At 38.1% G+C, this 14,131-nt stretch overlaps 1 protein-coding gene and 1 pseudogene across 8 annotated transcripts in view; one reads left to right on the top strand and one right to left on the bottom strand.

Moving 5' to 3' along the window:
* ARID4B (AT-rich interaction domain 4B) overlaps positions 1-14,131 on the top strand; it is a 152,187-nt gene that overhangs the window by 21,765 nt on the left and 116,291 nt on the right. The gene's annotated exons all lie outside the window — the stretch shown is intronic.
* LOC142862458 (Krueppel-like factor 4 pseudogene) lies at positions 5,840-7,484 on the bottom strand (annotated as a pseudogene). The gene has a single exon (XR_012913550.1). The product of XR_012913550.1 is annotated as a Krueppel-like factor 4 pseudogene (transcript).

The following is a 14,131-nucleotide window of genomic DNA, read 5'->3' as shown; positions in this document are numbered from 1 at the left end:
AGTGACCCACAGCAGTTATTGTTAGTAATGATAAATAGGAAAAAGGCAGGTATTCAGATGTTAGGGTATATTGCTTATAACAATGTTATCAATAGGAATATAATGTGAGCCATGTGTAATTTTAAGTTTTTTAATAGTGTGTTAAATAAATTAAAATAAACAGGTATTGAAATTCATTATAATACTTTATTTAACCCAGCATATCGAAAACATTCTCATTTAAACATGTAATAGTATCAAAATTATCAGTGAGATATTTTACATTTTTTTCATACTATGTCTTTGAAATGTAGTATGTATGTATACACCTATAGCACATCTTAATTTGGGCACTAAATTAAGTGGAGATACTTGGTCTGTATTTAGATATTTTTTGAAGCATAAAAATTTATAGTTGAAAAAGATTCACAAATCCAGGTTGTTCTAAACATATAAAAGTCATCTAATAACTAACTGACTTGAGTATTAATTTTTAAGTTACAATTATATATATTTTATTTTTATTTTTATTTTTATTTATTTTTATTTTTTTTTTGGAGACAGAATCTTGCTCTATTGCCCTGGGTGTAGAGTACAGTGGTGTCATCGTAGCTCACTGCAGCCTCGAACTCTTGTGTTCAAGGGATCCTCTTGCCTCAGCCTCTCAGGTAGCTGGGACTACAGTTGTGTAGCCATGATGCCCGGCTAATTTTTTTATTTTTAGTAAACACGGGGGTCTCACTTTTTATTAGGCTGGTCTTGAAATCCTGAGCGCAAGTGATCCTCCTGCCTCAGTCACCCAGAGTGCTAGGGTTACAGGCGTGAGCAACTCCATCCAGCCCTACAATTAACATTAATTAAGTAAAATTACAAATTGTGTTCTTCTGTAATAGCCACAGTCAAGTGCTCAGTAGCACATGTGGTTGGTGGCTCCTGATTGGATAGCACAGTTTTGGAGGCTCTTTCTCCTGTGTCTCTGTGTTCTTTCCCATGCCTGTCTTGGAGTTGTTTTATGGTGCTTATGATTTTGTATTTTCTGTAAGAAAGTTCTTTCTTTTTATGTAAGGTTTTGCTGTCTTCATTTAAATAGCATCATACTTTTATTGAATCCTGGCATTTCTTGATGTACAGAGAATAAATTTTTTTCCTTTTCATTTCTTATGCCCTTTTAGATATTTTTCTTTGATGGTGTCTCATTTTAAAATAGTTATTTTTTCCAATAATTTTAAATTAGTTTTGTTTAGGCCCAGTGTGGTGGCTCACACCTGTAATCCTAGCACTCTGGGAGGGTGAGGCAGGAGGATCGCTTAAGGTCAGGAGTTCGAAAGCAGCCTGAGCAAGAGCGAGACCCCGTCTCCACTTAATAGAAAGAAATTAATTGGCCAACTAAAAATATACAGAAAAAATTAGCCGGGCATGGTGGCCCATGCCTGTAGTCCCAGCTACTTGGAAGGCTAAGGCAGAAGGAGTGCTTGAGCCCAGGAGTTTGAGGTTGCTGTAAGCTAAGCTGATGCCACAGCACTCTAGCCTGGGCAACAGAGTGAGACTCTTTCTCAAAAAAAAAAAAATTAGTTTTGTTTAAAAATAATGTTGCTAAAATATATTCAATAGGTATTGTGTCTGTCATGTGCTAGGTACCCTTTTTGTTGTTAAAATAACATTTACGTACTAAACTTCATATATATAGCCCATTTACCTTTTATTTGACTTAGATAATAAATTATTTGATTATTAATACATAATTTATTTTTATATACTTTTTAAAGGAACATTTAAGATTTTAAATAAAATTTTATGATTTATTTTCTTAATGTCTAATATTTAAATAGAAATAAAAACTTAGAGAACACAATATACTCTAGGTAGCCTACACAAATTTAAGGAAATATATCATAAATGGAACTTCTGTATAAAAAATTTAAACCAGGTGCCCTAGAAATTGTGTATCTTTGACAATTTTTGAAACATCTATATGATGGAGGAAAAACATCTATCACTGAAGAATAATATTTATTTACAATATGTTATTGTGGTTATCCTTTATTTCTCCTGTAAGGCATCTTTAATGTAGAATAAGCTATATCTAAGTAATAATAGTAGTGATAAAAAATGATAGCCAAAGTTTATTGAGTACTACTTTATATGTGTTATGTCTTCTAAGCACAGATATCTCATTTAATCTTTATGACAATACTGTGAGAATAGATACTTTTATTATCCCTCTTGACAGATGAGGAAAATGAGGCCCAGAGAAGTATTAATAGTAGAATATGGATTTGAGCTCGGGCTGACTCCAAAGTTTACCTTCCTAAAAACCACACAACCTACTTACTGGTTGCTGGATAGAGTGAAAAAGCAAATGGAAGTGTCACTTTCCACTCCTTAGTAGTTTTCTGAGTTTCTTTTATGGGAAAGCTGGGTTAGAATGATGTGGAGAGTAGAGAGACAGTGTTTCAGCAACCCATTTAAAGATATTTAAGAATAGGACTAAATATTTAAATTCCTTCTTGTGACAAAAAGATACCAAGTAAAGCCACATTCTTTTCCAGTTCCAGATTCTTTGCACCATACATTTAAAAACTAGCATGGACTCTAGACCCTTTCTGCTGGTCCTAAAATGAAGCTTTAGAATCTTTTGCAGGATAGTGCTATAGGCAGCTACCATCAATGGATAGGAATTAGAATTCAAACTCTGGTGTAGACCAGCTTTCCTACTCGGATCTCTTAATCCATAATCCAGTATTCCTTTCTATTATATCTCAGAGAACTGCTCCACTTTTAAAAAGCAGTGCCAGGGCCGGACGCGGTGGCTCACGCCTGTAATCCTAGCACTCTGGGAGGCCGAGGCGGGAAGATTGCTGGAGTTCAGGAGTTCGAAACCAGCCTGAGCAAGAGCGAGACCCTGGCCGGGCGCTGTGGCTCACGCCTGTAATCCTAGCTCTTGGGAGGCCGAGGCGGGCGGATTGCTCAAGGTCAGGAGTTCAAAACCAGCCTGAGCAAGAGCGAGACCCCGTCTCTACTATAAATAGAAAGAAATTAATTGGCCAACTGATATATATATAAAAAATTAGCCGGGCATGGTGGCGCATGCCTGTAGTCCCAGCTACTCGGGAGGCTGAGGCAGAAGGATCACTCAAGCCCAGGAGTTTGAGGTTGCTGTGAGCTAGGCTGACGCCACGGCACTCATTCTAGCCTGGGCAACAAAGTGAGACTCTGTCTCAAAAAAAAAAAAAAAAAAAGAGCGAGACCCTGTCTCTACTATAAATAGAAAGAAATTAATTGGCCATTTGTTTTCTAATATATATAGAAATACATATAGAAAGAAATATATATATATTTCTAACATATTCTAATATATATATTTCTATATATTCTAATATATATAGAAAGAAATTAATTGGCCATAATGTTTTCTAATATATATAGAAAACATTAGCCGGGCATGGTGGCGCATGCCTGTAGTCCTAGCTACTCGGGAGGCTGAAGCAGGAGGATCGCTTGAGCCTAGGAGTTTGAGGTTGCTGTGAGCTAGGCTGATGCCACGGCACTCACTCTAGCCTGGGCAACAAAGCGAGTGCCAGGATTCAGATCTCCTCAAATGGTAAACACTGATAATCAAGACCCATTTGTTTCTGTGAGCAAATAACTCCTTGATGTATTAGTCTAGTGTTAATTTTGACTGAGTTATTGACTAAGTTAATTTGTTATTTCTTCAGATATTAAACATTCAGGCAATTTTAGAAACACAATTTATCTCTTAGAAAAACACCAAAAAATTTCTTATATATATGAACTTGTATTAGGTTCACACTTTAAGATGGCTTTAGAAAGTACAATGAGAAACTTATAAGACTGCATTTTTTCTTTTCTTTTTCTTCTTTTTTTTTTTTTTTGAGACAGAGTCTCGCTTTTTTGCCCAGGTTAGAGTGAGTGCGGTGGCGTCAGCCTAGCTCACAGCAACCTCAAACTCCTGGGCTCAAGCGATCCTCCTGCCTCAGCCTCCCGAGTAGCTGAGACTACAGGCATGTGCCACCATGCCTGGCTAATTTTTTCTATATATTTTTAGTTGGCCAATTAATTTCTTTCTGTTTTTAGTGGAGATAGGGTCTCGTTCTGCTTAGGCTGGGTTCGAACTCCTGCCCTTGAGCAGTCCTCCTGCTTCGGCCTCTCCGAGTGCTAGGATTACAGGCATGAGCCACGACGCCTGGCCAAGACTGCATTTTTTGTTATTAATTAATTACAGAATCTCGTTCTGTTGGCCAGGATAGAGTGCAATGGTATGATCATAACTCTCAGTGCAATCTCAAACTCCTGAGCTCGAGTGATCTTCCCTCTTCAGCCTTCCACGTGCTACCACACCTCGCTAATTTATTTTAATTAATTTTTTTTTTTTTTTTTTGTAGAGACAGGGTTTCAATATATTACCCCAGGCTGGTCTGGAATTTCTGGCCTCAACAATCTTTCCATGTCTGCCTCCCAAAGTGTTGGGATTATAGGTGTCAGCCACTGTGCCTGGCTAAGGCTGCAGTTTTTAATCGATGAAACGCCTCCGGACGTGGATAGAAGCCAGCTTTTACGGCAAACGTTAACACTGTATTTTAGTTCCCCATCTCCATGCCTCTTAACGTTATAACTTAAATTGTTGTGATTGTAGTATTAGCTGTGTCGATGAAAGAGATAAGGAGTTCTAATTAAGTATGATGAAGATCTCAAAATCGAAGTAGAATGAAGCAGTACAACTACATAAACACCATTCTGCTAAACAAATACTTAGCTACAGATAGGCACAGAATTTGTTTATGATGCAGGTAGTCATTTATGTATACATTTAATATGATATAGTAGTTGACTTTTAGATTAAATATGTGAGTTTAAACTTTTTGAAGTTTTTTAATTTTTAGAGAATTCAGTGATGTTGAAATTCTGGAGGCGAATAAAAATAAATGATTAGAGATGAATACGTTTCAGGGTAACAAACATGCCAGTGATACAGCTTTAAAATTTTATTATGGCAATTTAAAACATACAAAAATGAAATTAATTGATGTTTCACGTACTCATTGCCTAAGCTTCAACAGTTGACAGAATTTTCCATCCTATTTTATCTCTTTCACTCTGCTCTCCCTCTTATCTTCTTTCCCCCTCACCATGTAGCATTTTAAAGCAAATCCCAGATATTGTTTCACCCATAAATAGTTCAGTATGTATCTGTAATACATACGGACTTTTTCTTCACAGCACCACCACAATGCCATTGTGGCAACTAATAACATTAATGATAATTCCTTAATGTTGCCTGGTAGCTAGAACATGTTCAGATTTGCCTGTCTAAAAAATATCTTTCACAATTTGTTTGTTTACATTAGGACCCAAATAAAGTCCTCACATTGCAATTGGAAGATATATTTCTAACTAGTCTCTTAAGTCTCCTCCCTTTTCATGCCCTTTATTGATGGAAAAACTGTGCTATTTAACCTGCAGAACTTCCTACATGATGTTTGGCTGATGGTGTCTTTGTAGTTTGGTTAACCGCTGTAATTTCCTATAAACTGGTAATAAGTTCTGGAGGTTTTTTTCTGGTGAATATCCTTCATAGGAGGTGTTATATTCATTCTATTACATATCATCAGAAGGCACATAATGTTAGGTTGGCTCGCTCTCAGTATTGGCAAAGATTGGTCATTGGTTTTAGGTGTTGTCAGCCTGATCTGTCCTTTTTAAAGTTCTTATCAACTTTCACTCAGAAGTTTTAGTAGCATCTGAGTATTGTTGCCTAGATCTATTATATAAGGATTGTAAAATGGAGATTTTCTAATTATCTCACTCCTACATTTATTAATTGAAATTCTATAAAGAAAACTTTATTTTTTTTTTTTCAGATAAAATATTATAGGTTTATTTAAAACTTAATTCTCACCTTGAGTATGCAAAATACAAACTCCACAAAATGTTCATTTTACTTTGTAGTTTACAAATATACAAAATAGAAGTTTGTTTAAAGTTATATTACATATTTATTAAGGCAAGGAACTATATAGAAAAAAACATTTGTTCTACTAAAGGCATACTTGGGAATAAACCATTGTACAAATTATTGCACATCTGAAACCACAGTGCATAACAGACTGTCTGCATAAAAATGTTAAAGTAAACCAGGCTTATTTACCTGACTTAGGTCATAAATGTAGATCGGAAGACAAAAATAGATTTTCCTTGTCAAAGTATGCAGCAGTTTGAGAACTTTGGCTTCCTCGTTTGGTACCTTTAGAACCAAGACTCACCAAGCACCATCATTTAGGCTATTAAAACACATTTTCAGTACCTGAATTTCTTCCTTTTCTTCTAACATCATAATAATGGCTTTTAGAAGGCAAAAAGAATTACAAGGTGATCTTTACGCTTATATTGCATCAAAACACAATTCAAGGGAATTCTGGTCTTCCCTCCCCCAACTCACGGATCTAATTTATACCCTGATATCCACAGCTTCCAGTCACCCCCCTCGGTGTTTTGTAAGTCCAGGAATATTCAAGTTGGATTTAGAATTGGAATGATAAGAAGATCCAGTTACAGACCCCATCTGTTCTTTGATTTTTCACTTTTGGATTCCTCATTGCTCCTGATTATTCATTCACGAGTGGACTCAGTTGGGAAACTTGACCATGATTGTAGTGCTCCAGCTGGGCTCCTCCCCTTGTCGGGAAGACAGTGTGAAAAGTAAAAAATACTGAATTCTCTTTTGGCAGTGTGGGTCATATTCACTGTTTGAGACTTAAAAGTGTCTCTTCATGTGTAAGGCGAGGTGGTCCGACCTGGAAAACGCCCGGTCGCACTTCTGGCACTGGAAGGGGCGGTGCCCGGTGTGTTTGCGGTAGTGCCTGGTCAGTTCATCGGAGCGGGCAAACTTCCACCCACAGCCGTCCCAGTCACAGTGGTAGGGTTTCTCACCTGTGTGGGTTCGCAGGTGTGCCTTAAGATGAGAACTCTTTGTGTAGGTTTTGCCGCAGCCCGCATAATCACAAGTGTGGGTGGCGGTTCTTTTCCGGGGCCACGATCTTCTTCCCCTCTTTGGCTTGGGCTCCTCCGGCATGCAGGAACCCGGTGTCAGGAGCTCTTGGTAATGGAGCGGCGGGACCTGCGGCTGCAGCTGGTCGGACAGGAAGGGTGGGTAGTTGGGCCCGGGGTGGGCATGGAAGCCTGGGTGAAGCGGCAGGGCGGGGTGACCGTCCCTGCTGCTCAGCAGTTCCTCGGCACCCAGGGTCTGCGTAGTCCTGCTGGGGAGCTGCCGCCCCAGGGGGAAGTCGTGTGCAGTCGGCCGGTGGCCATTGCTGAGAGGGGGTCCAGCGCCTAAGTGGGCCTCCAGGGGCCGGCTGACGGTGCACGAGGGGACCGCCTCCTGCTTGATCTTGGGGCACATGCGCGGCGGCCCGCCGCTGTAGGGCGCCACCACCACCGGGTGGCTGCCGTCAGGGCTGCCTTTGCTAACACTGATGACCGACGGGCTGCCGTACTCCGAAAACTTTATTTTTTTAATTTTTTTTTTTTTTTTTTTTTTTTTTGAGACAGAGTCTCACTTTGTTGTCCAGGCTAGAGTGAGTGCCGTGGCGTCAGCCTAGCTCACAGCAACCTCAAACTCCTGGGCTTGAGTGATCCTTCTGCCTCAGCCTCCCGAGTAGCTGGGACTACAGGCATGTGCCACCATGCCCGGCTAATTTTTTATATATATATCAGTTGGCCAATTAATTTCTTTCTATTTATAGTAGAGACGGGGTCTCGCTCTTGCTCAGGCTGGTTTTGAACTCCTGACCTTGAGCAATCCGCCCGCCTCGGCCTCCCAAGAGCTAGGATTACAGGCGTGAGCCACAGCGCCCGGCCTAATTTTTTTTTTTTTTAGAGACAGAGTCTAGCTCTGTCACCTAAGCTGGCGTGCACAAGGGCGATCATAGCTCACTGTAGCTTTGAACTCCTAAGCTAAAGCAATCCTCCTGCCTCAGCCTCCTAAGTATTAATAGCTTGCACACCACCACATTTTTTTTTTTTTTTTTTGCGAGAACACAGTCTTGCTTTATTGCCTGGGCTGGAGTGCAGTGGCTTGATCAAAGCTCGCTGCTGCAGTCTTTTGGACTCCTTGGCTCAAGCAAGAAGTCCTTCTCCTTGCTCAGCCTCCCAAGTAGCTAGAACTATAGGCCTGTGCCACTACAATGACCAATTTTTAATTTTTGTTAGAGACAGGGTCTTGCTATGTTCCGCAGGCTGGTCTTGAACTCCTGGGCTCAAGTCATCCTTCTGCCTCAGCCTCACAGAGTGCTGGGATTACATACATTAGCCACCCCATCTGGCTTATTTATTTATTTTATGGTGCAAATTGTGTATTTAGAATTAGCTATCTGGACTCAGTTTAGATGATCTCAATTTTGTTGGCAACATCCAAGGCGTCATAGTCAGGAGCTAGTTGGACATATACCTTCTTTTTTTCCATAGGCCTGATCAGGGTGTTGACCTTGGCCATATCAGTGTCATAGAGTTTTTTCTCAGCCTATTTGATCTGTTGCTTCTTGACCTTGACATCCACAATGAACACAGATGTGGTGGTGTCTTCTTCATGGCTCACTCAGTGGTCAGGGGGAAATTCCTAATGGCATAGTGGTCAAGTTTGTTTCTGCTGGGGGCATGCTTCCATTTACATTTGGGCTGCCTCTTGGGCAGTCAGGAGGTGGGTGATGCATGCAGATCTCCTTTTTATTTTTGGTAGAATGGACACCTTTATCATTGCCTTTTTGGCCTTCAAAGCCTTGGCTTTGGCTTTGGGGGAGTAAGGATTTCCTTCTTCGCCTGTGATGCACCATCTTGGTAAAAACAGACTGTTTAACTTCTTTTATCTTTGTATCATTTTTTATCTTATTCTAAAAATCTTCATTTCTAATAGCATTAACATTATATCTATAACATTAGTTTTGAAATAATACTAGTCTTATTAGTAATGATAGTAATGATAATACATATGAATATAGTTGAAGATTCGTTTATGGGTTTTTTTTTTTTATCTTTAGGCTTTATTCCACTGGGGATATAATGTCAGAATACTTTTAAAATAAAAATAAAAATTTAATAGAAAATAATATTTTGAATATTTAAAATACCCAAGATAATTCTTTTCTATGTGTTTATGCCAACAACTTAAAAATAGGACATATACTTCAGTTTGGTTTTGGTTTTTAGGGATTGCTTTATTTTTTTCCTTTTTAATTGTTTTTGGTGTAAAATATTTACATGGTTTCAAAATGTTGATGATATTTTTAAAAAGATGTTCCTGGTTTGCATATCGTTTTTCTGCCCATATCCTATCAGTAACTAAAGAAATGGAGTATTATTTTATCATATATATGTTTTTACTTAAAATTTAATTTATGCTTACATAATTGAAAAAATAATTTTTTTTTTGAGACGGCATCTTGTTCTGTTGCCCCAGGTAGAGTGCAGTGACATCACCTTTGCTCACTGCAACCTCAAACTCCTGGCTCAAGCGATCCTCCTGCCTCAGCCTCCCAAGTAGCTGAGACTATAGGTGTGTCCACAACAGCTGGGTAATTTTTCTATTTTTAGGAGAGATGGGATCTCACTCTTGTTCTCGATGGTCTAGAACTCCTGAGCTCAAGCTCCTGCCTCGGCCTCCTAGAGTGTTAGAATTTACAGGTGTGAATCACTGCGCCCTGCATGCTTACACGATGTTTTCAAGGTTCAGATTTGAAAGTTCAGTGTAAATTTTCCAAGTCACCAGCTAATGATTATGAGACATTAGTACGTAGTTCTTGTTTATATATTACGTTTTAGAATTTTAAATATTTTACTGGGTTTTGAACCTGTTGCATGTTATTAGAAGGCAGATGGAACTGTAACTGTTTAGAAATTGAGATTATGATATCTGTAGATTATCAGTTTTATTCCTTGTAATCTACCCTCCCAATCAGTTAATAACTATTGAAAGACATTTTACAGGCTGATATACTGAAATTCTGACACAGAATCACACTTCCAGATTATGTTGCTCAAATTTGCCAGATTAGGTACTTCTAATGGAGGTATTTCTAATGGAGTACTTCTAATTAGGTACTTCTAATGGAGAAAAAAGGGATCTTTCCTTGAGTTTGTTACATATATATTTGCTTAATGCCTTGTTACCATAGAAATAGATGTTAGAATCAGCTGTTAAGTAGGTAGGTGGTGACAAATTGGCTGTACTGCTGTATTGGGTTGCTAGACTTTGTTTGGCCCTTTGTGCTTTTCATCCTTCTGCCTTCTCTTTTATTCTTTTCTTTTGCTCTATGTGCATTTTAGAATATTTAATGTGGTTAAACCCAAGTTTATTTACCTAGGCTTGGGCAATAGTTTACTTTTGCATACATTTATACTATCTATAAGTAGATATTTTACCTCATATCCACTTATAGATAATTATACTGAATTGACACATTGTCAGTGCTTCTAAGAAAAGGTCTGGAAAGAACTGTAATGATGTTAATAGTGATTGTCTCTAGAGGGTGATGGTAGAGAAAACATTTATTGTCTTATTTTGCGGAATTAAGATATTTGATTTTTAAAATGAGCTTATACTGCTTTATTAGTTATAACTTTTTTACTTGTAAAAATTTGTTAATGACCAATCTTTAAAATATTAAAAATTAAGGGAGGAAAGTGGAAATCCTCTGTTAGAGCATATATATTTTTGGCCTTGACTTTGACATTTAATCGTGTGATGCTGATTACCAGTTATTGTAGGTAGATACTGAGGATAACATTACCTATGTGTCACAGTGTTGCTATAAGATTAAATGAGATCATATTACTAAAGCATAATGGTTGGCACAAGGTGAGCAGTCAGTAAAACAGGAGCTCTGGTCTTATGGATCCTAGATTTGCTGCCCTATAGGTTTGGGGAGAGGGTAGTATAGCTGTATAGGTATGAGGAGGGTGTTGTAGAATCTTAGAAGAGCTATGTATTCATTTCAGTCTACAACCTGCCCTTGAAGCTTTCTTCTTGGCTCTTTAGTTTTACTTCTGCTTTTCTCCTCTGTCAGTATATGTCTAGTCATTTTCAGTTATTTATTTATTTATTTATTTGTCTCACTCTATTGCCTGGGCTAGAGTGCTGTGGTGTCAGCCTAGCTCAAAGCAAGCTCAAACTCCTGGGGTCAAGCGGTCCTGCCCCAGCTTCTTGAGTAGCTGGGACTACAGGCATGTGCCACCATGCCTGGCTAATTTTTTCTATATATTTTTAGTTGGCCAATTAATTTCTTTCTATTTTTAGTAGAGATGGGGTCTCGCTCTTGCTCAGGCTGGTTTCGAACTCCTGACCTTGAGCAATCCACCCGCCTCAGCCTCCCAGAGTGCTTGGATTATAGGTATGAGCCACCACACCCAGCCCATTTTCAGTTTTTGGCTCAGCAGAGACTTTGGGGTTCATTTTGTACCTGTTCTGTTATTGTTACCTGCAAATATATATATAAATTTATCTTGTTAATAATAGTAAAAGAAGTTAAAATGTCAAGTTTTATATATATCTGGGATTAGCCTTCTTCACCCAACCTTAAATTGGATCATGTGATTGAAAAAAATATTTTTGGAGTGCATCTTCCAGGTGTCACTGTCGATATAATTTGGACAATTTGGAATTTCCAGGACCCTTTATTAATTTATGAATCAATAACTTTGGAATCGAGTATTTGGAACTGAAACGGTTCCCAGAATATTCAAGATACGGAAGTTTCTGTAGGCACATACAATTCTTCACAAAAGCAGACTCTCGGGGACAATCAGGATGGTCGCAAAATTATGTCAAATACATAATGAAATGAGGAAGCAGATAATTTACATTAAAGGGTATATCTATTTATTGTATTATTGAAGTCCAAATACGTATTTTTAGTTTAATTTTCCAAATGATTAAAACATGTGGCTGAAAAGTTAAAAAAATACATATAAAGGCATATAGTATTATAAAAAAAAAACCTTTCATTCTACTTTTCTCCTCCATTTGTTCAGTTTCCCTTCTTTCTGCACAGATAGCCATTGTTACTTGTTTTTATATATTGTTTGAAAGTTAGTTACACATAGAAAAGTACACACAAATTAGCCTTCTTATTCCCCTTTTGTTGTCTTCAGGTTTTACGTTGTACATACTAAGTTGTACACTTTTTAATTTTGTGACTTAGCACATCTGGCAGATGTTTCTATATCAGTACATAGAGAATGCCTTCATTTGTGTGTTGTTTTTTTGTGTGTATACTCCTGGGGCCAGGGTTATATACATTTTTAATTTTGATAATTAAAAAGAACACACAAATGAAAAATACTCTAGCCTGGACAAGAGAGTGAGACCGGTCTCAAAAAAAAAAAAGTATATATATTTTGTAGAGAATGGGGGCTGATTGTGTTGCCAGGCTGGTCTCGAACTCCTGACCTCAAGCAGTCCTCCCATCTTGGCCTCCCAATATGTATTCTTTTTTTTTTTTTTTTTTTTTTTTTTGAGACAGAGTCTCCCTTTGTTGTCCAGGCTAGAGTGAGTGCCATGGCGTCAGCCTAGCTCACAGCAACCTCAAACTCCTGGGCTCGAGCGATCCTTCTGCCTCAGCCTCCCGAGTAGCTGGGACTACAGGCATGCGCCACCATGCCCGGCTAATTTTTTATATATATATCAATTGGCCAATTAATTTCTTTCTATTTATAGTAGAGACGGGGTCTCGCTCTTGCTCAGGCTGGTTTTGAACTCCTGACCTTGAGCAATCCGCCCACCTCGGCCTCCCAAGAGCTAGGATTACAGGCGTGAGCCACAGCGCCCGGCCAATATGTATTCTTTTTAACAGCTTTATTGAGGTGTAATTTGCACACAAAATGAAACCATTGTAACTGTAAAAATCAAGGAATTTTGAATAAATGTGTAGGGTTGTACACCCATCACCAAGATCCAGTTTTCTTTTTCTTTCTTTTCTTTATTATTTTATTATTATTTTTTTCCTTTTTTGCTGTAAATTCGTGTTCCAAAAATCCAGTTTTAGAACATTTCTATCACCCTTAAAAAGTTCCCTGCTGCACATCTGTAGTCAGTCTTCCTATCCATCTCCAGCCCCAGGCAACCAGTTTTCTCATTTGTTTTTGCAGTTCTAAACTAGTCAGTTTTATGGCTGTAACATAATTTATTTAACCACTCCCCTATTTTTAGACATTTAGGTTGTTGACCTTTTGCTTTTAACAGACAGGTCTGAGATGAGGTAATTTTGTATATATATTACTTCATACACTACTAGCAAGAATATCTGTAGATTAAGTTCCCAAAGTAGGTTTACCAATGAAGGCATTTACACATCTTTAATTTTTATAATTATTGCCAATTTTTCCCATATAGGATATACAGATTTACATTCTCTCCAGTAATATGAGTGCTAATATTTTCTTAAAATCTTACTAGCTAAGTATATTAATAGACTTCTGAATTTTTGCCAGTCTGATATTGAAAAATGGTATTTTGGAGTAGTTTTTATTCAGTGGATTTTATATCAAACATGAATATGAGCATCTTTTCATATATTTAAGAGCCAGTTGTATTTTTTTTTTTTTTTTTTTTTGAGACAGAGTCTCACTTTGTTGTCCAGGCTAGAGTGAGTGCCGTGGCGTCAGCCTAGCTCACAGCAACCTCAAACTCCTGGGCTCAAGCGATCCTCTTGCCTCAGCCTCCCGAGTAGCTGGGACTACAGGCATGCGCCACCATGCCCGGCTAATTTTTTATATATATATATATATATATCAGTTGGCCAATTAATTTCTTTCTATTTATAGTAGAGACAGGGTCTCGCTCTTGCTCAGGCTGGTTTTGAACTCCTGACCTTGAGCAATCCGCCCGCCTCGGCCTCCCAAGAGCTAGGATTACAGGCGTGAGCCACAGCGCCCGGCCTGTATTTCTTTTTATATGAACTACCTCTTCCTGTCATATGCTCGTTTTTCTGTTAAATGGTTGGTGTTTTAAAAAAATTACTAATTTTAGTATTTATATATGAGAGATTAGATCTTTGTTTAATGATACTCAGTACAAATAATTTTTAAGAGCTTGTCATTTATGTATTTTTTTTTTTTTTTTTTTTGAGACAGGGTCTCACTTTGT

Source organism: Microcebus murinus, chromosome 19, assembly GCF_040939455.1.
Source record: "Microcebus murinus isolate Inina chromosome 19, M.murinus_Inina_mat1.0, whole genome shotgun sequence".
NCBI lineage: Eukaryota > Metazoa > Chordata > Mammalia > Primates > Cheirogaleidae > Microcebus > Microcebus murinus.
The sequence above is the reverse complement of the archived record's forward strand: the minus strand, read 5'-3'. Positions and strand labels throughout refer to the sequence as shown.